Genomic DNA, 23,414 nt, shown 5'->3' with positions numbered 1-23,414 from the left:
TGTTTATATATATTTTACATATTTCTACTATTATTTTAAATTGCTTATTTTAAAAATATGAACACGGGAGGGCTTTTTGTGCTTGAGTCTTCTTTACAGATCACCCTATCATTTGTTTTTAAAAAACTATATTTCAAGAAGATCGCTATTTTCATTATGTCTCAAGGTGCTATCTGCCCTGTTCTAACATTGAAATATTTATTTTCTTTTTTATAGCTGTTGAGTGTCCTGAAACAGTTTGTAATTTCTTTTGCGTCTCCATAATTGTATTGTATCTTCCCATAGCATCTATATAGTAGGACAGCAGCAGTCTCTCTGTGTAGACAATCTGCTGTGGTTGAAATAGACTGGACTTTTCCATTTGGTTAACCAATAAAGAAATGAGAAAGGGGGGGAAAAGCACGTATTTCAGCCCATTTGCTAAAGCTGTTAGCTCTAGAGGCCTCTCAGGTCTCCAAACTCTTGGAGCATAAGTAGAAGAGAAGCTGTCCCTCTTTTGTAAACAATGAAAAACATATTATACTCCACCAGTATAGCCCCTACTATAGCAGAATAAGAGACTTTTTTTTCAGTCTTCCAAATATTTCAAACAAGTGGGAAGAAGAAGACACTTTCAGGTTACACGCTTCAATTTACAGTCTTGGTCATCTCAGGCCTTGAAATCCACCTTCAAATGCCCTAGTCCTCAAGAAATTGCAAAACTTTATTTTTGCTGCTTGTCTATCAGTGTTCACATTTATAGTTCTTTTCTTCTGGAGATTTCCAAAGAACTCTAAATCTCATATGCATACTCACTGGTTCTTCCGTTACACTACATAGCGTCCATAACTCTATATGTTTTTTTCCAAGGGAAATTAAGAGAACAAGACAGCAATGCACATTTGGAAAGCCATCTCCCCAGAATTGTTTTGTAAACTTTTAAAACTGCCTTTGTAACCAAATTAAAATATATCTTCTTAAAGAAAACCTTTCTGTTATTAGATTTTTTTAAACCTGGACTCAGTGGTATTTCTCATCTTGCTATTTTTCTAAGTCAAGTATCTCTTACTTTGATATTAATAACCCATTATTCTGTCAATGACACCCTTCCTTTCTTCTTCCCTTGGATACTTTTTTTTTTTTTAGATGAAGTCTCACTCTTGTCTCCCAGGCTGGAGTGCAATGGCTCCATCTCAGTTCACTGGAATATCTGCCTCCCAGGTTCAAGCGATTCTCCTGCCTCAGCCTCCCAAGTAGCTGAGATTACAGGCATTCACCACCATGCCAGGCTAATTTTTATATTTTTAGTAGAGACGGGGTTTCACCATGTTGGCCTGGCTGGTCTTGAACTCCTGATCTCAGCTGATCTGCCTGCCTCAGCCTCCCAAAGTGCTGGGATTACAGTTGTGAGCCACTGTGCCCAGCCCTCCTTGGGCAATTCTTATAGATCTTTTGGCTTTCACCTCACTGCTACATCGCTGGGGTACAGCTTTCCCCTAAATTTCAGTTAGGTGACTCAAGAGCTCTCATAGCTTCAGTATTTGACTTATCAGAGAATGGATCACCCTACATTTAAATTCTTGGTTATTTCTTTATATATACCACTGAAGTGTAGGGTTCATAAAGTCAAGAATAATTTCTAAATTATTTATGGCTGCATCCTTATCCTTTTCTATAGCCTCCTTGCATATAATAGTTACTGATAAATTATTTGGTGAAAGAAGAAAAGCACAGTCAATTATTGGAATAATGAGGTCTAATGACAAAATTTTTCAGATTCAAAATAGCTTCTAGTAAGATGCTCTAGGAACCTTTTTGGTTTGTTATTTTTGACATTAAAACTGTTACAAAGTATTATTTTATCATGTGAAACAACGTAGTAAAAAATGTATAAAAGCCAACCTAATCATATCTTTCCGTCCTCCACCTCTTTATCTCACTGTGTATCTCCTTTGCCAATATTATTGAGTCTGATATTTACATCTCCATGGAACAAAATTATTTTGTTTGCTCATTTTACTAAAATATAATCATATTAGCATCAGTTGGCAACTTGGTTTTGTCACCTCATCATATATAATGAACGTGGCTACAAACCAGTGATTATACATCAAGCCTCTCAGTCGCCTTTTCTGCCCTTAAAGTTCTTTAGAAATATATTTTAGCAGAAATTGCTGCTTATCCACCATTATTCATTTCCTCTATCTTTCTCTATACAATACCATCTTCAAGATTTAGCTAGTGGTATGGCCTTTTTTGAACCCTTTTTCACTTCCCTCACAGTTAACTATGTCTACGTGACTAGGATTTTTACAATTAGATACGTATAGAATGGATATATTACAAACTGTGAATTTTTGCTTTATGTTTAAATAATTTCTTGACTTCCATTTTCTAACTTTGCAACTTGTCATGTGATAGAACATGTGATTTGGGCAGGCGTAACAGTGTGGATAACAGCCAAAGCCTAGAGATGACAAAGTAATAAGATGGAAGCTACTAAGAAGGGCACCTAAAGCCGTTTGACTTTGTAGACTAGAGCAAGCTCTCTGCCTTTGACCTTGTACTATTACTGGACTGCTAGGAAGTAGATAAATAAGCTACAGTTTTGTTTGAGCCACTTGATTTGGGAATCTCATTACTAAATAACTGTAGCATATACCTTAAAAATATATTAATTTATACTTAGAAGTAGAGTGCTGTCATAAGGAAAACTAAACAAAATGGCATGATTTTGCATTCAAGCTATAGCAAGCAAAAAACAAACATTCCAGGCTGGAAACCAGGTGCTCCCCTGTTATTCTATAGTAAATAATTTAGTAATACTCTATGACAACTTGAAAGACATATCATGTATCTATCAAGTCTGTAATTCCAAAGCAAATGGTAGAAAGATTCAAATTATTGGTGAGCATGTGTATGTTCTGATGTTTTCATATTTAGCAAGTACCCAATTAGGGAAGAGAAACAAGCACACAAGAAATAATTGAAAAATAGAGTTCTCCCAACAGCAAACATTTTTTCTAAGTCTGTAATCTAAATTAACAGAGTAAGGCAGCCAATGAAATTAGTTTCCAAATTAAGACAAGAAAAGATTTTTACTAAGGATCTCCTTAAATAGCTTTCTATTAGTCTTGGTTAGACAGTGGGGTCCAGCCCAATAGCAAAATTTTGATTTGAGATTAATGCTGTAACATCCAATCTTACAATTTTGATAGCCTTAAGATTGCCACAATTTAAATGAAGGACAAATGGATGGGTCAGACACAGAGAACGGTAAATAAACAAGAGTCAGAAGGCAAATATACTCAAGAAGGAATCTGTGGGTTTGGTTAGTTCCACTTGCAAGTGTATTAAGAAGATAGACTTGAAACTTAACTGTTTTATTGAGACAATGTTATTATCAAAGAAAACAAAAAAAAAAATCATTCTGTGAAAGCCTTTTGTCCAGTCCCTAAAGCAACTCTTGTTGTCCACCATGTATCAGCAGAAAGCAGTCTGAGGAAACTGGCCAATAAGGAAGCTTACACTCAAACAGCAACTTCAGACTCAGGTATTGAGGATAATGAGCAAGCTAGGCTCTCTCAGAGATCAAAGGCAGGAACCATGGAGAAGAAAATATAAAGGATTTCCCAGTAGAGAATCACAGGCATCCTGATGAGATAAGCAAGGAACCGTCCACATATTTAATATATATACTGTATGTCTAAGTGTAAACTGAATTTATGTTTTAAGAATAGTGAAAACAATTACATTGTGAATGTTAAAAAGAATGATTAACATAACTATTGCAAACATTATAATTTTAGTTAGTGTTATTTATTGAGTTCCAAATTACACATTAAGATTACATCTATTTACTTTTCTTCAAATTCCCAAATTGCAACAATGAGAAGGCTCCCATAGTGGTGAAATTCATGAAGAAACGTTAATATTTGTGGAATATAGTTTTATTTAAATTTTCTAGAATAGGTTTTCTCTATCTTAATACTATTTACCATTGGAGCTGGAAAATTCTTTGTTGCAGGATCCTATCCTATGCATTGCATGATATTTAACTCTCGGCTCCTATATACTAAATTCTAAGAACACCTACCTCAGTTGTGACAACCAAACATGCCTCTAGACATTGCCAAATGTCTCCTGGGGGACAAGTTTTCTTCTGTGAAAAGCCACTCTTTTTTTTTTTTTGAGACAGAATTTCATTCTTTTTGCCCAGGCTGGAGTGCAATGGCGCAATCTCGGCTCACTGACACTTCTGCCTCCCGGGTTCAAGCGATTCTCCTGCCTCAGCCTCCTCTCAGGCTCATGCCGGCACGACTGGCTAATTTTTGTTATCTTTAGTAGAGAAGGAGATTTCATCATGTTGGGCAGGCTGGGCTTGAACTCCTGACCTCTGGTAATCCACCCACCTCAGCCTTCCAAAGTGCTGAGATTACCGGCATGAGCCACTGCATCCAGCCAAAGCCACTCTTTTCTAACATTTATACCTTTTCCCAGGAGTTCTTGCAGATAGCCTTCCAGAAGCAAGAATACTGCTCATATTCTTTTCACTAAAGGATTTTCTTTCTTTCTTTTCTTTTTTTTTTTTTGAGACGGAGTCTCGCTCTTTCGCCCAGGCTGGAGTGCAGTGGCGCGATCTCGGCTCACTGCAAGCTCCGCCTCCCGGGTTCACGCCATCCTCCTGCCTCAGCCTCCCGTGTAGCTGGGACTACAGGCACCCACCACCACGCCCGGCTAATTTTTTGTAATTTTAGTAGAGACGGGGTTTCACCGTGTTAGCCAGGATGGTCTCGATTTCCTGACCTGTGATCCGCCCGCCTCGGCCTCCCAAAGTGCTGGGATTACAGGCGTGAGCCATCGCACCCAGCCCACTAAAGGGTTTTCTAACAATAATCTAGGCACTTTTGTTTTCTTTATCTGCATGATTTAAAAAATAATTTTTTTCTTTTATGACACTTCTCTTCACCGTGATTTGTATGCATGCCTCTAAAACACAGGAACCAACTAGTAAACACTTCTTTTTACCTGTGGCAGTTCAGACTTCAGTATCTATTCCAATTAAGAAGAAATAGTGAAATAAAGGAAGACAGAAGGTAAAAGAGAGGAAAATAAAAATGCCAGATTTATAGTGGGAGGTCTACCATTGTGGTGACCTTATTAACTATATAACAGTGTTCTAGATGTATCTCTGTACTGGCTTGGGTTTTGTTTTTGCATAAGTAATATAAAAACAGAAAATTGCATTTGAAAAACAAGTAATTTATACAAATGGCCCACATTTACTATACTAAAGTATTGAATTAAAACTTTCACATTTCACATTTTTTAGTTATTGAAAAAGAGCAGATTGCAGGACTCATGAGTTGGGATTAGTATGAATTAAATAAACAAAAGCAATTTGATTTCTACCTTCAAATTCTGATTTTGTAAACATATATGTAAAATAATCCCACAGAAGGGACAGATTTTCAAATATCTTGTGGAAGGAAATTTAATCCTAATGAATGAGACTCAGACACATTTTTATTTAATTATAGTTCAAAAATAAATATTGAAATCAGTGGTTATATTTACTTGTTACACGTTATGTAAGAAATGAGAAAATGCAGCTTTTTTGTTGTTTCTGTACATGTATAGATAACACAAAATACCAAATTGCTTATATTTACACTATCAGTGATTAAGAAATGATAAGGCTGAAAAAAAAACAAAGAATGTTCTTCTAAAAATATTCGTGCAACTGTGTTAATGAATTCTGATTAACAATATTCAAGTAACTTTACGAGCTATGGAAAGACAGCTTTGACTTAGTCTGGTTCCTTGAACTGATGTGCATAGTCTTCAGAAATCAATCAATGACACTTCTGACTTTTAACTCTGTTCTTAGATTGTGGCTCACTCAATTTTTTATATCCTCTGTAAAGTCCAAAAGGCTATAAAACAAGTAGTAGCTCTTCCTCATTTGATTACTTTTATTCTCTCTACTTCTTAACTGCAGTTAATCTTCCAGGCTTTGACAATAAAAGTGAATTCTATGTAAGGATTTATTATCCACAGTTAGGTAGTCACTGGAGAATGCTATTCTCCCTGGTTTTAAAAATCTATCAGTGTCATACGATACCCACCAAACTACTCAGGTGATAGTTTTAAAAGTATTTTGGGGGAAGAGATTTTGCAAAATTCAATAGCTCTGTTTCAAAAGTGTTATAAAAGTTTGGAAGATACTGCTTTGTATCTTTATTTTATTAAATATATTTACTTAGCATCTACTATGTGACAGACAGCACTATTCCATTCTGGTAAGTTGTATGAACAGAATAGAGAGACCTGAAAGAGAGTGGCAATCATGAAAACATAACTTATAATGGGCGGTCAGACAATTCATAACAAATGAAACCATAGCAGACTGAAACTTAGTTTATTGATCGATATCAGGCATATACCAGTTGATAGTAAGCCGTTCAAATGGAAACCAATTAATGGAAAAAAAAATCCAAGGGAGGATTGAGATTGAACCTTTAGAAATAAAAGAAGGGGCCTGGCGCAGTGGCTCACGCCTGTAATCCCAGCACTTTGGGAGGCCAAGGTGGGCAGATCACCTGAGGTCAGGAGTTCAAGACCAGCCTGGCCAACATGGTGAACTCCGTCTCTACTAAAAATACAAAAAATAGCCGGGCATAGCGGTGTGCACCTGTGGTCCCAGCTACTCAGGAGGGTGAAGCAGAAGAATCGCTTGAACCCAGGAGGCAGAGGTTGCAGTGAGCCGAGATCGTGCCATTACCTGGGCGACAGAGCAAGACTCTAAAAAAAAAAAAAAAAAAAAAAAGAAATAAAAGAAGGATGAGGTCTTTGGCATGTAGCAGACAGTGAAAGAAACAATTAAGAAAAAAACCTAAAAAACACAAAATATGTTCAATGCTACATAGAAAATTACAATTATTACTCACTGACAACAAAAAATCATGTAAATAAAAGATAAATCTAAATATTTCCAAAACAATATTTTAAGTACTTTTTTATGTAGTGTAACTCTTAGTAATATTTAAAGTGGCTTTTAAAATATCATAAGTTGATTCTAGAGATTATGATGAAGTATCAATAGTGAGAATTTTAGAGATTTATAGCTATGAATTTATTCTATAGAATTCAATATTTAAAACTTTTAAATTTGTTTTCAACATTTTTGTTTGTTTCTTTGTTGGCTGGATATATTTGCTTTCTTTAATTTTTCCCATATCTGATTCCTCATTATCTTTGAAAGTGAGAAACAGAGCATGAGTTAAAGAAGTCATACAAATATGAGCAAGAAGTTGAGAAAGATTTTCCTGCATAAGAAAATGCTGAGTTTGAAAAGTCTGTGGAAAGGTCAGTCTGAATATAGATAGAAACTGCCAAGGTGGAGTTCAGAGTGAGGCATGTCAGTTGAAAGGGAACTATATGACAGAAGGGAAGGACAATGTTAAAAGATAATTAATAATATAAATTATCTCCATCTCTTATAAAACTTTAACAAAATGTACATTGATAGCTGAATTTTCTGATATTTTAATGGAATAAATAAGTTGAAAATCTTCTGTTACAAAACCAATTAAAATTCTTGTTGAATATATATTTTGATAATGAATAAATTCAAGCTAATTTTGCAAGAATTCAAAGAAATCGTCAGAGAGCAAGAAAGAAGCAAGTGCCAATATATAGGGAGAATGTTGGTTCTAGTCTATATTAAAACCTTATCCAAATAACACACAGGAATCTATAAGCAAAGCTTTTGCCAAATGGTGAACTGGTTGAGATGACCATATTCCACATGACACCCACAGATTGGGCATCATCCTAAGACAAATTGAATAAACTACATAACAAAACCGTGATAAAAAATACTGCCCAACAGAGTAGAAAATAAGAATATTTGTTTGGATCAAATTTGATCTGAATAAAATGGAGAAAAACATGTCCCTGTGACTTTGTAGTCATCAACTGGGTTTCACTTGGATTTGGGACCTGAGTTCATACTCCTCACATTCTCTGCAAACACACACACACACGTAAATGTCAATTATATTATTCTATTTTATTTTTATTTTGTTAGTTTTTATTTTAAGCTCAGTGGTACATGTGCAGGTTTGCCAAACAGGTAAATTGTGTGTTTTAGGGTTTGGTGTACAGAACATTTCATCATTTCATCATCCAGGTAATTATCATAATATCCGATAGGTAGTTTTTAGATCCTCATCTTTCCACCTCCCTCCCCTATTGAGTAGGCCCTGGCTTATGTTGTTCCTTTCTTTGTGTCTGTGTGTACTCAATATTTAGCTCTCACTTATAAGTGAGAATATACGGTATTTGGTTTTCTGCTACAGTGTTAGTTTGCTTAGGATAATGGCCTCCAGATTTATCCATGTTGCTGTGATGGACATGATCTTTCTTTTTATGACTGCCTAGTATTCCATGATGTGCACGTACCTCATTTTTTTTTTTTTTATCCAGTCTACTGTTGATGAGCATTTAGGTTGATTCTATGTCTCTGCTTTTCTGAATAGTGCTGTGATGAACATACACATGCATGTGTCTTTATAATACAAAGATTTATTTTCTTTCAGGTATATACCCACTAGTGGGGTTGCTAGGTTGAATGGTAATTCGTTTTAAGGTTTTCTAGAATTCTCCAAACTGCTGTCCAATGTGGCTGACCTAATTCACATCCCGACTGGAAATGTATGTGTTGCTTTTTCTCTGCAACCTCACCAGCATTTGTTATTTTTTTGACTTCTTAATAATACCTATTCTGACCCTTGTGAGATAGTATCTCATCATGGTTTTTATTTGCATTTCTCTAATGATTATTGGTGTTAAGCATTTTTTTCACATGCTTGTTTTCTGTATGTATGTCTTCCTTTGAAGTGTCTACTCTTTTTTAACTGCTTTAGACATATGGCAAGGACAGAAGCCAATCTCTGCAAGGTGAAAATATTCTAACTTGAGAACTTAAATAATGACAATTTCTAATGAAAAATTTGTTAAGAATCACAAAACATGGATGAAGCTGGAAACCATCATTCTCAGCAAACTATCGCAAGGACAAAAATCCAAACACCGCATGTACTCACTCATAGGTAGGAATTGAACAATGAGAACACGTGGACACAGGAAGGAGAATATCACACACTGGGGACTGTTGTGGGGTGGGGGCATGGGGGAGGGATAGCATTAGGAGATATACCTAATGCTAAATGACGAGTTAATGGGTGCAGCACACCAACATGGCACATGTATACATATGTAACAAACCTGCACTTTGTGCACATGTGCCCTAGAACTTAAAGTATAATAAAAAAATAAATAAAAAAAGAATCACAAAACATCATACAAATTTTCTTAACAGTAGACAAAAATTTGTGTAAAATAATATCAGAATTTAAGACTTCAAAAACAAAAATCTTACATTATAGGCTATTATATCACTATAGTTTGTATTTAAAAGAAATTAAGGCTGGGCGCGGTGGCTCACGCTTGTAATCCCAGCACTTTGGGAGGCCGAGGCGGGCGGATCACGAGGTCAGGAGATCGAGACCACGGTGAAACCTCGTCTCTACTAAAAACACACAAAATTTAGCCGGGCGTGGTGGCGGGCGCCTGTAGTCCCAGCTACTCGGAGAGGCTGAGGCAGGAGAATGGCATGAACCTGGGAGGCAGAGCTTGCAGTGAGCCGAGATTGCACCACTGCACTCCAGCCTGGGTGACAGAGCAACACTCTGTCTCAAAAAAAAAAGAAAAAAAAAAAAAAAGAAATTAAAATTTATTTAATTATCATAATACCATTGTAAATACCAGACATATTTGAAAATGATAACAAAGTCCTGAAACTCTCAAATTCAGATGATATCTTGCGAATAATGGTAATATTTAAGATTAAAATAAATGGGTTTAAGCAGCCAATTTGGCACAGTTGAAGAAGAAAAGTAGTGCAGAAGAAAATAGACCTGAAGAAAGTAAACAAAATGCAATGCAGAGAAACAGAGATCAAAATTATGAAGAAACAGTACAGATATTTGGAAGATATTTGGAGAAGGACCGACCTTAACATAGAAAAGCTTCCAGGAGAGAATAATATTATCACAATTTTTTTAATAATAAAAGAGTTAAGAAACATACTGTTAGATACATAAAGCACAACAAATTCCAAAATAATGAAGAAAATATGAACCTAGATACTATTTTACTTAAAAACTGACAAAGATTACTTTTATCAGTAATACTAGAACCCAGAACCAGTGAAGATTATTTTCAAAGAGGGGAAATATGGTCTACCTAGAATTCCATTAAAAATTTGTGAAATAATATTTTAAAAATATAAAATGATTACATTTCCAGATTAAAAATTGAGTTTTTCCCTAAACGAACTTAAAGGTAAACCATTTATAACACAAATATTTGACTGCTACATTTTACTATGCTATTATATTATATATATATATATAATTTTTCATACCTACAAGACTTTTGATTTTTCCTGAAGTTAATCATTACCACATTTTTCAAAAATGTGATTATCTTTATGCATATTTACTACACTTTCAATTTGTGATTTACTGCTACTTTTTGTTGGTACATTCCAACGCATCAATAATTGTCAGTTTCAGCCCTTAAAGATGAAATTTTAAATATGAAAAGTTAAACTATAAAGGTCTAATTTGAAGTCTGCAATGGACTGAAAGTTGATATTCCCCTGAAATTCATATGTCGAAATCAAGATGGAACCCTCATGAATGGGAGTAGTGCTATCATAAATGGGACCCCAGAGGGCTAGCTTGTTCCCTTTCCACCTAGTGAGGATAAAATGAGAAGAGAACAGTTTGCGAAACAGAAGAAAGCCCTCACTGGAATTTGACCACGTTGGCCCTCTAATCTTAGACTTTCAGCTTCCATTTCTATGAGAAATAAATTTCTGTTTTTTATAAACTCTTCAATCTATGGTATTTTGTAACAGTACGTCAAACTACTACGACAGAGACTTTTAATCTGTTTCAGTCTCACCTTTATTACCTTTGCCACTCTTTTTCCAAAATCTCCATTGATTCTCCACAGACTTCGAGTACAGAAAAACTATAATGTTTTCATCTCTCCCTTTGGATCATTTGTCTGATTTCTGTATCTCTTTGTTTATGTCTTTGTTTTTGAAATGTGCATTCTATAGCAATTTTTAGAGAAAAGTATATCTTAATTTGAGTTTTCTAGAAACAGTTACAAGAGGAGTTTTGCTTTTGTTTTTTATTTGAATGAATCCTTGCCATAAAAATAAATGACAGAAGCAGGATCAACATTAGAAAAAGACTAAGCAAGGGTGGCATTCTAGCAAGTGTCTCATACCTTGGAGCACTCTGGAATTTATATCCCTGAGTTGACCTCACTTTTCTTTCTTTTTTTTTTTTTCTTTGAGATGGAGTTCCACTCTGTTGCCCAGGCTGAAGTGTAGTGATGCAATCTTGGCTCACTGTGACCTCTGTCTCCTGGGTTCAAGCAATTCTCCTGCCTTACCCTCCTGAATAGGTGGGACCACAGGCACCTGCCACCATGCCCAGCTAATTTTTGTATTTTTTGTGGGGGAGATGGGGGAGACGGGGTTTCGCCATGTTGGTCAGGCTGGTCTTGAACTCCTGACCTCAGGTAATCCACTCACTTCGACCTTTCAAAGTGCTTGGATTACAGATTTGAGCCACCGTGCATGGCCTGATCCCACATTTTAATCCAAGGAAACTAACATTTTGTAACTTCATATCAGTTTGTCAAAGTCTGCCTGTTGCCACTTTGGAGGTGTGGTAGCATAATCTCTCAGGAGAGCTGGCCCTTTTAACCCAGAACAATGCTGAGAGGAGTGTGCAGCAAAAGAATCATTAGAAGATATCACTATTAGCACCTGGTAGGTAGGTACAACTGGCAGTAAAGAAAATCAAGATAAATAGCCAAGTGCATCCACTAAGATCTGTTTAATTGAACCTATTCTTCATATTCATAATCCATCTAGTTGCATATTTTCCAAAATTGTTGCTGGTCAGATTGCTGGGAACGCTTACAAGAGACAGGATAGAAGATTTAATTAAATATTTCACTGCTGCTGTTGGTTGCAGTCCACTGCTGCAGTTAGTTAGGACAACTGACACTTTTCCTCCATCCCAAATTTTAGACTCTTCTCCATTTGGCATAGCAGCACTTCTTGTCTAGTTGTTGACCTTGTAGAGTGAACCAGACCTGCACTATTGAGGGTTCTGAGACCTGGATCTCATGCCCTTATCAGGCTGTGATTGCAGCACTTGTCCATTTTCAGTTGCAACTACACATAAGGGTAAAAAGAGTCATTCCGTTTGGTTACTTAGGTCTCAAGCACATTCCTCCTTTTCCCCATTGTTTGTATCGATGACCTTGAATTGCCATCTACAAGATGATAACTCAGCTGTACTTTAAAAGGCTATTTGTTTAAGCGTCTTTGGTAAAGAACAGTAGGTCTGTGATCATGAGTACACTGCTGAATCACCATTTCTGTAATGCAGCACACAATCTGAAGCAAAATCATGTAGGATTCATGTCAACAGATCAGACATTCTCTGAACCTTGAATAGAGTTACTGGCTGTGATATTACAGTCCCAAAGGCAATCATATTCCCAACATGGGTGTCAATTCTGAGCAGGATAAAATATTTTTCTTTCAATTTTAGTAAAGGTCTTATGTAATCAACTTGTCAAGTGGCTGATTGGCCTCTTTGGTCTCTGTTGGTTACCAGTTGGACATTCAGCAGCGAAAATAGCTAGATCTAGCTTGGTGAAAGAGAACTCATACTTTTGGGCTCAAGGGCAATCATCATTTTTAATAAACTTGTTTTCTATAATAATAATCCTGTTACAAAAGCACAGTGTTGACTAAAGATACAGCTAGACTAACTTCTACTCACTGAATTATTCTGTCAACATAGTTTGATGTTGCCACTGAAGGATTTGGTGTTCTTGGTGGAATATGAAGTTACTTACACTTTATGTGTACATCTCTGAGTCCCTCGACATGCCTCTCTCTGAGACATCCCAATCTCTCGTCTTCTAATCGTACTTCTTTTAGGCCCTTGACCCATCATCTAAACCAGTATCCATTATTGATATTGCTTGAGAGATGTGATTAGGCTGAAAAAAAAAAAAAAACAGCCCTTTCAGAATTTCCGAACTTTTACAATTAAGTCCTATTCTGGTAGTCAGATAATTCTGCCCTCTATTTGCCTATAGAGATCCCTTTAAGTACTCTGAAGTCTTCTCATGCTCACTATGCTTTAAATTTCTGATTAGTAGATTTAAACTTACCATTTTTATCACAAGAATTACAATTAAATTCTTAACAGCTTCAACAATCACTGGCACTCCAGAGTTTCAGTAAACAATAGCTGTTTTTATTCCTAAATTTGACCACCATCAATTCTCTTTAATTCCAAACCAGGAGGATGAACTCCCTCCTTTTTCAAGTCCAAGTGTCACCTCAGGGAGCAATCCTAGAACACAAGTTATATGATTGATGTCAAATCTTTCAAGATTGCCTATTTTTAATCATGTAATTATTTTTATTTTATTATTATTTTATTTTTATAAAATGTTTGGATATTTCTATTTGATTTTTAAAAATATTTTTCATTATATCCCAGCAATACTTTGTAGATATTTTTTACTTCCTGAAGTCCCTCTTTTAGGCTTCACTTTAGGGAAGAAGACTTTGGTATAACTTTTCTCAATTTTTGTCTATAAATGTTGAGATTTAACTTTGCTCCTAAATGATAGTTTTGTTCATATGTGTTGACAACTATTTCTCTCAAAATTTGTAGTTATTCTCGACTGTTTTTCTGTTTTCCATTATTTTTGTTGAAAGATCTGTTATTTTTTTTTTCTTTTATATGCAACTTCTCTTTTTCCATTGGTTACCTTTAAGATTTTGTCTTTGTTATCAGCTGTTCCTTAGTTTTATTCCATGTGTCTGAGCATGGATTTCTTTATACTGATTTTGTTTATAATACTCTGTACTTCCAAGATTAGTGGATTCGTGCTATACGAGTTCTAGAAAAATCCACAACAATTGTCTCTTTAAATAATTTCTTTCTTACATTTTTTCCCCATTTTCTCCTTCTCATAGGGAAGGCTTAGAATAACTTCCTCCTCCTTTATCATTACAGGGATCAATAGTCCACACATTGTGTTTCAGGACATCTTTACTTGTTTCTTTGTTGTGGTCCAGGATAGTCTCCTACTCCTCACTCCCACTCCTGCCCTAGCATGTATGGTTCTTGCCTCCAGAGGTCCCAGATTTGTCTCTCTATTCTGATCCATGTTTGCCTCTGAGTTTAGCAGCTTGGAATCCTGTCTATTTCTTAGCTGCAGTGGGCTAAGTTCCCATTCTCTGTTTCATTATTACACAGCATTCTCAGAGAACTCTCCTACAGTTTCCTGAGACCAGACACTGGCTTTCAATATTTTTTTAAATGATCCATAGTATAAAATATATAACATATATTATTCCAGCCTGAAAGTAGTTTCATAAAATATGGATATACTTTTATTCTATTTATATATTTTTATTCAAACCTATCCTTCCCTAACTTATGTTTTCTATTACATTTTAACATGATTATGCTTCTATACTAATTTCAAGTTTTGTAATTGGTAACCAAAATGTTTGAAAATACACTTTTCTAATAGCTTTATATGTCACATACACTGTAAAGATTTTAATCTTTTTCTTTCTAGCCTCGTCTTCTTTCCTGAGACTCATATCTTCATATACAACTTCTAACTTTGCGTATTCACTTGAATGTCTATAGATTTAACTTATTACAAATCAAATTCTATTTTCTCTCACTAGTATTATCAAATTTCCTCTACTATCCATCTTCTTCATATCAAATCATGATAACTTTATAATTTCAGCTGCTTAGACCAAATAAATACAATCATCTTTTTCTCTTGTTTTCACATCTCAAAATATTCAGAAAATTTTCAATGTTCTACTTTTAAAATACAATCATAATCTTATGATTGTTTTTATCTCTCTCTTATCAAACTCTAATTTAAGCCACCGTATCCATAGACCACAAGAGGCTTAGAATGGCTCTCTCTGCTTCCATGTGCTCTACATAAGCCCATCTCAACAAGCAGCCATTAAGATATATTGGAAACCTAAATAAAAGTATACAGTTTTTCCACTCAAGACATGTTATGACTTTTCATCTCATTCAGATTAATATTAATACCCCATTCGTATGCTAACAATTAATACCCCATTCGTATGCTAACAATTTTTTTTTGTCTTTCATCAGACTTCCATTTGTTAATACTGCTCCAGTTGGTTTGGTTTTCTTGTATTTCCTCAAAATGACCAATCAATTTGAAAAATTTTAGTGGAAATATTTTTTCCTCACAAACATATGGACAGTCCCCTTACTTTTTCCAGTGTTTCCTTAAATGCCAACTTATTACAATATATTTCCTGCCTAATCAATATAAAATAATATTATTCCCCGTAACTCTTTTTCTAATTGCACCACTATACTTTTTCCTTGTCGTTTCTATGACTTCAAATGGGTTTATTTGTTCCCTTTTTATTCCTGGCTGTCTTCATTAGAATATAACTTCTGTTTATTGCTGCATTTCAAGACTTAGAAAAAGTGTACCATGTAGCAGGCACTATCCTATACCTATGGCTCACTCTTAACTTACTCAGGACTTTTATGTCCTTCAAATGCACTGATTTATTTTTGTTTATGCAGATGCAGGCTTATTTCTTGTTACCCTCTCTCTTAAATTTCTTTTTTTTTTTTCAGATAGAGTCTCGCTCCGTCGCCCAGGCCGGAGTGCAGTGGTGCGATCTCGGCTCACTGCAAGCTCCGCCTCCTGGGTTCATGCCATTCTCCTGCCTCAGCCTCCGGAGTAGCTGGGACTACAGGCACCCGCCACCACGCCCGGCTAACATTTTTTGTATTTTTTAGTAGAGACGGGGTTTCACCGTGTTAGCCAGGATGGTCTCGATCTCCTGACCCCGTGATCCGCCCGCCTCGGCCTCCCAAAGTACTGGGATTACAGGCGTGAACCACCGCCCCCGGCCCCCTCTCTCTTAAATTTCACAATTGCAGATATTCTAATAAACTTAGACAAATTCTACTTATTTTTATTTTTAAAAGCTAGTTTTTTCTAAAAGCCTGTGAATCTTTGACATTCTTTTGTTTAGGTCTGGTTATATTAAGGTGTAATTTACAAATAAAAATTGTATATACTCAAGATGTACGACATGATGATATTATATACTTATACTTCGTATAACTATTACAACAATTGAAATAACCAACATATCAACATTATCCAACATTACAGTTACCCTTGCATATGTGTGTTGTAAGAAGACAAGATCTACCTTCTTAGTAAATTTAAAGTAAACAATACAGTATTGTGATTGTGACAATTTGTCCATTAGCCCTCCAAAATGTAGACATCTTATAACTGAAAGTTTGCACCCTTTGACCATCATCTCCCCATTTTCCTCATGCCCCAGTTTCTGACAGTCATTGTTCTACTCTCTGTTTCTATGAGTTTAACATTTTTAGATCCTACACGTAAGTGAGATCACACTGTATTTGTCTTTTACGTCTGGCTTATTTCACTTAGCATGATGTCCTCCAGGATCATGCATGTTACCACAAATGACAGTTTTTTATTTTTATGGATGAAAACTATCTTATTATGTATATATACACATTTTCATTATCAGTTTATCTGTGGGCAGACACTTAGGTTGTTTCCATATCTTGGCTATTGCAGATATTTCTTTGAGATCTTGATTTTATTTTTTTTTAAGATATATACACAGAAGTGGGACGGTTGGATCCTATGGTAGTTCTAATTTTGATTTCAATATTTTTATTCATAATTTGTCTTACCTCTTATTAAATGATATCACAACAACCATGTATTGAAACTCTAAGTTTAAACTAGCTTTTGCTCATTTTAAGAAATTATATAATGGCCTTCAAAAAGAAACTTAGGCTTCTTTAAGAAGTAAACGTGGTTTACAAAGGCTAGAAATAAAAAAACAGCCTTTGAGATGCACATTTTAATCCAGAATTGCTTTATTCCAAAGCCTATGTTCTTAATCATTCTAGCATATTGTAATATATGCTAGAAAGTATCTCAAACATGTTCGTCTTTATACTTACTGATATAATAGAATTTAATATTAATACTTTTAAATCATTTATTTAATATTCTTTCATGAAATCTATTTCATGAGCCATATCCACATTAAGTATAACTAACTCATGAATGTATCTAACAAAATTGTTTCATGACACAGTCCTGTAGTTCAATGTGATTTTTACAGATAAACTGAAAGAATTCGCTAGTTGTTAATGGGATCTTTTTTTTCCTCATCTCCACCTTTCATTCTTTCTAGCCTATAAGTTCAATTAAAGTATTTAAAATATTTGTGAGTTTATTTCATAGAAATAAATATACAGGTAATATTTAAAATTAATAAAGATTTTCATGGCTCTATTACAGACTTCCACAAGGCACATGGTATAAATTATGCTATTCTTGGACTTTTAAGTCTGTCCTCAATATTAAGCTCTAAAATAGCAAAAAAAAAAAAAAAAAAAGAAAAAAAATTCCAAAAGCAAAAAAATCCCCAAAACTAAGCTAGATTCTCCCATAAGATTTCACTATTAATTTACCTATTTTTATAATATGATTCTTAATAAAGCACTGATAATACAATATTATATTAATAAAATTGCATGAAATATGTTGTTTAAATTTAATAAGAATGATGAGCTCTTTTTATTGGCATTCTTATTTAACTGCATATCTCTTTTATTTTTAACCATAGCTAAGTTTGCAGAACAGATGCTAATATTAGAAATATTAGATTACTAAATGTCAGAATTATTAAAAATGACTAACTGTTTCATTTTAATGTATCTTCATAAAGAAACTTCAGAATAATTCAATTATTTTATTAAAATTACATAAAATGACATGTATTTAATTATACCACTGTCATTGTTGGACATATAAAGGAATTTGACAAGATAATTGAATGCTTGAATTTTCTGACTCCTTGCTACTGCAGCAACATATGTAGCTACTTCTTAATCATGATTAAATTTCATGGTTAGTTACTCTCATCATTATTAAATACTATCATTATTGTGTATTAGGTTTCAAAGTATTAAATTTAAGGTAGAAGAAATGCACCCATGGACAGCCTCCATTGATCAGGCATATGAATTCTATTTAAATGGTGATTAAGTATATTTATAGCATGTATTTTACAGGTGTTAAAAAGAACTCCACTTAAAACTAAAGTAAAATATTTTGCAATTTAAGTTTTCTTTCTTCCTTTCAAGTTACAGTCTTCAGTTAAGACTCAAGTGCCTCCATAACACAATATCTAGAGCTTTACATTTTTTATTTATCCTCAATTTCTTCTATTTTTTGTAGTTGTGGTCATGATACAAGAACCTCAGTCTGAATTTGATTTTTGTTCTAGATTCATCATGAAATGTATGAGAGTTGACTTTAATGGGAAATTCTCATCTGAGGCCATATGGAAAGAAATACACTGTAGATTTTCATCCTGGTTATATGTGTTGTATCTCTTGTTATATATGCTGTATCTCTGGTTATATATGCTGTATCTCTTGTTTGACTCTAGATGGTGTTCATGTGTCCACTCTGGTCTAAGGAAAGTAGAGCCTAGGACCTGAGTGGAGCATACCTCTGATTACTGACTCCATTGCTATCCTATCATTCTTCCAGTTCTGATACTTTTATTCTTAGACTCACTCAACATGTTTGTTAATTCTTCTTCCCCTAATCCCTTTAATATATCTAATTTGAAGGAAAAATGAGATGCTTTCTTTCCATCCACTCTTCATAACTTGTTGCTAAAGGCAGAAACTTAATGTCCTGTGTCCTGTGTTAGATTAAAAACAAACAAACAAAAAAACCTCAAATAACAAAAAACAAAGGTATTGTTTTGGAAATGCAAAAATACCTTATCTGATTTTTAGTGCATTATTCTTCCCCTAGAATTCTGGCTGATTAAAATAATGTAGCTGGCAAAAACCTCACTTGGTATCTGTAAATATTAACTTCTCATATATCACTATTATTTAGCACAGTTCCTGACACACATGAAGTGCTGAACAAATTTTAGCTATTATTATTGTTGTTGTCACCATAGCTCTGAACGAGAGCACCTAGGATCCAAAGAGCACGTCTTCTAAACACTGCCATTTATCTGAAAAAGATAAAGATTCAAAACTATTTTTAATATTCATAAAATTATTGAAAGTGTTTTTTACGATACAACAAAATGCTGACCAGTCTTGATAAAAGATTATATATACATGATGGCAGTAGTGAGAGGGTAGGGAAATTAAAAAAAATACACATATAGTTTATATTAAAAAGTATTTGCAATTATTTAATTCAGCATTAAGGCTGGAGTCTATTAGAAACAGTTTTTCCCATTATGGATCTATAGTCATATGCGCTGTGATTCTTGGTACACCAACAAAGAAATGTTGAAGAAATAGATTCCAATTAAAGTAAATCACTGTTCCCTTAAATTAAGAAACATGGGTAAGAATGTAACTGTATCTCTGTCAGTAACTGAAGAATTCATATAGTTCAATCATACTTACTTTATGTAAAACATTTTTAAATTTAAAGTTTATTGTAAACAGCATTATTTTCTTAGTATCTCATTTATTTTCTGTTTTTATGAAGCAATAAGGTTTTCCTCTAGTAAAATTTATGAATAAGCAGAAATATGAATAGGGAATAAACTATTGTGTCATAGTTATTCAACAATTTACCTTTTTAAGGGTGGCCAATAACAAATAAAAACAATAGGCAGTGACAAACAGAAAAATGTAAAATATTATATTTAGTAAAAAGTACAAATATTTGCAGGTATTATTCATCTTCAAATACTGGCATGGCTTGTAATAACAATTGTAAGTAGTTATTTGTACTTGTTTTCGACAATCCATATAAGCCATAGCAGCGTATGTTAGAAATAGTTACCCAGTAGTAAGCAGAAAACTCTTTGTATGTTTATGGATTGCAATGAATCCGTGTTCCATGTAAAGCTATGAGGTGTTGATTCTGATTCCACAGGAATTAACACAAGTTAGCATTTTTTTTTTTTTTTTGCAAAGGTAGTAGAGAGCAAAGAGTTCATGGATATCCATGTATAATTGACATAAATTATAACAGCTATTAATACCTGACTCCTGATGATTCAGCAATAAGCATGGATGAGCTCTTAGGGATTTTTAGGTTGTTTATTTTCAGTTTTTTTAGATCTTTCCTGATTATGAACCCAGTCTGCTAATGTGAAGAAGCCTGGACAAATTTAGAGAACTGCCCCACTGAAACTAACTGTGGTGATCATCAAAAAATGAAGATTGAACCCCAAGAAGATACTACAGAATTCTTCTTTGTGAATTTGGGGCTCTAGTGGATAACTAATGGTTCCTGATTGAGATTCAAGGACAAATGAATGAATATTGCAGACCTCTTGACTCAAGAGTTCATGAACAAATACGCAATTTGGAGAGCAGTAGCATTTTGATAAGGTATTATCCAGATTTTTTATAAGATGTTAAGAGTTTCCAAAAATAAAAAGCAGCAACAACATTATTAAGAGTCAGATACTATTAGGACCACTATGTTCTATTCATTGGCTGTCATACCTCCTTAACAGTTCAAATTACAAACAAAACCAGAAAACAACTGTTAGCTCGCCTGACGGTTATTTAATTACCATTGGCATTGATGACTTAGATTAATTTATTTTCAGTAGGTAGATCTTTAACGTTCTTCATCATAGTGGGATTTTGCAGAATTTTATCCCAACTCAGATAATTTTCTTTTTCTAATTTCCTACCATTGAGAAAGATGATAATAAGAATACAAATTCTATATATTTGTATGTTCAATTTGATCAAGCACTGATTTTGGGGGACAGTTTATTTTAGTTTGAGACGTTTTTAGCCTTATTTGGCAGATATGCACATTGACTGAATAGACCCATCTGTTGTCCCAGCAATTAGTTGGCTTGCATCTAGATAAATCAGGCACGTATCCAATGTGAGAGGAATCTTCTGTGGGAGGCCTTTTTGATGAAATTAAGATGTGGCTTCCAAGAGAAATGCCAACTGAATGTGAGCCATGAGCCTGTGCATTCATTCATGGCATTTTGGGAATTTTCTGAGACATACACCATTTACTCAAAATATTAATTGAAAAAAGTTCATTTGTCAGAATAAAATTGGCTTCAGATTTGCTTTGAGTAATTTCGTGGTGTATTAAAACACCCAAATCACAACTGATAAAAGTAGGCATCACTTGTTAGATTTACTTAAGACTTGTAGAGCTTGACATGTTAATATTTGCATAGCTATACAAATATTTTAGCAGAATATTTTCAGACAACTAAGCTTTAAAAAATATTTTTTCAAAATGTTAAGGACAGAACTGAAAACCAGTGTAGTTCAAGTTGTCACCATCTATCTACTGTTTTATGAAAACCAATGGGAAAAAACAATTACTTTTTTACAAAACTTTCTCTCCTGTTAATTAATTAGGGTATTGGGCAATTTTCATTTTCAATGCTCAAGATAAGAAAACAAATGTCATTAATACATATAAATACAATACTTATTAGAAAGTATACTAAACTTACATACATCTGGTATTCCTCAATAAAACTGTCCATACATTCATATAATAAATCCATATTGAAATCCAATTTTGTGCTGACATTCTAAATTCTGGTGAAAAGTAGTAAAGGAAATATTAAAATTTTAATTAAAAAACAATGCCTTTCTTGAATGTAGATTTTAGTGTGGATAAAAAGATAGTAAATATAATTAATTTATTAAATAATATTTTATTATATACTAGTTTGCTTGTATAAAATAAAATATTTAATTTATTAATTCTATTAATATTTTTATATAATATTTATATTTATAAGTGAAGTAGCATAATAAAATATTATTGAATTCATTAATTCTGTTTAATTGCTCTGAAGAAAAATAAAACAGAGAATAAGAATAGAAGTAGAGACAGTATGTTCCAATTTTAAATTGACTAGACAAAATTTAACTGAGAAGGTGATATTTGAGTGAATACTGAAATGACATGAGAGCATGAACCCAGCAGATTTAGGCAGTTCTGAGTACCAGAATGAGAAATTAGCAAATTAACATGTCATGACGCAAGAATGTGCCTGGTGATATTTGGGAATACCCAGGAGCCAGTCTTCTGTGCCAGTGGTTAAGGAGAGAGCAACTGGAGATGCAAAAAGGGGTAATGGCCTTTGTAATTACTTTGATTCCTATGCAGAGTGGGATACAGATCATTGGACAGTTTTAAGAAGAAAAAGCTATAGGTCGGATTTTGAAAATATAAGTGTGATTGCTCCTGAAATAATTATTTACTGAAGCACAATGGTGGAAGCAGTAGCAGTAGAAGTGGCAATAAATGATTAGAATTCAGATTTTATGTAGGTAGTGCCTAAAGAATTTGATGAAGATGGAATATATTACAAAGGAAGAAAAGACTAAATAATTATTTTGAGTTTTTGGCTTCAGCTACTAAATGGATACAGGTCAAGTTAACTGATGGAATAGAATTCTTTTAAAATTAATTTTCATTTCTACCCATTAATTATTTTGATAGCAGAAGTGTAGGCCATTTGCATCTTTCTTTCTCCTCAAACACATAACCTTCATTTACATGCATTGAACCTTTGTAACCCAATTCCATGGATACATCCTACACTAGCAACTGTGCTACATTCAGTCCTGTTAACAAGCATCCCACTATTTAAACTCCACTTCTCTTTCTCTGGCTCATTTATTCAAATATATCCCTGAACAAATTCTTCAACCTCATTAAGACTCTAACCTATAGACCTACACAGTGTTTTCACTTCTGTTGTTGCTCATCTGAGATCACATGATATACAGTTCTAAACATTTCCTTACGATCAGCTTTAAAATCAATGTCCTTTTCTCTCTGTGATCTCATCTTACTTATCTAACAAAATAATAATAATGTTTCAACTCAAATATCAATTTTCTCCCTTTTGTATCTAATCAACTGTAGGTTTTTTTGAAAAAAATTACCCAACCTAAGGTATTGGATTTATTTTAAATTTCTATCAACTAGATTCAATACTACTGCTTAGTTATAATGATTCCATCAAATGTTTGTTTTTCTCCTATCCAGGGAGAATAAGATTAGATACATTTATGCATCTATACTCCTACTCTCTGAAATTACTGACTCGTTGTACCGCTGTTTCTTTAGATAATGCTTCTCCCTAAATGAGTCATTTA

The sequence above is a fragment of the Symphalangus syndactylus genome, chromosome 10 (assembly GCF_028878055.3).
Source record: "Symphalangus syndactylus isolate Jambi chromosome 10, NHGRI_mSymSyn1-v2.1_pri, whole genome shotgun sequence".
NCBI lineage: Eukaryota > Metazoa > Chordata > Mammalia > Primates > Hylobatidae > Symphalangus > Symphalangus syndactylus.
Note: the sequence above shows the minus strand (reverse complement) of the source record.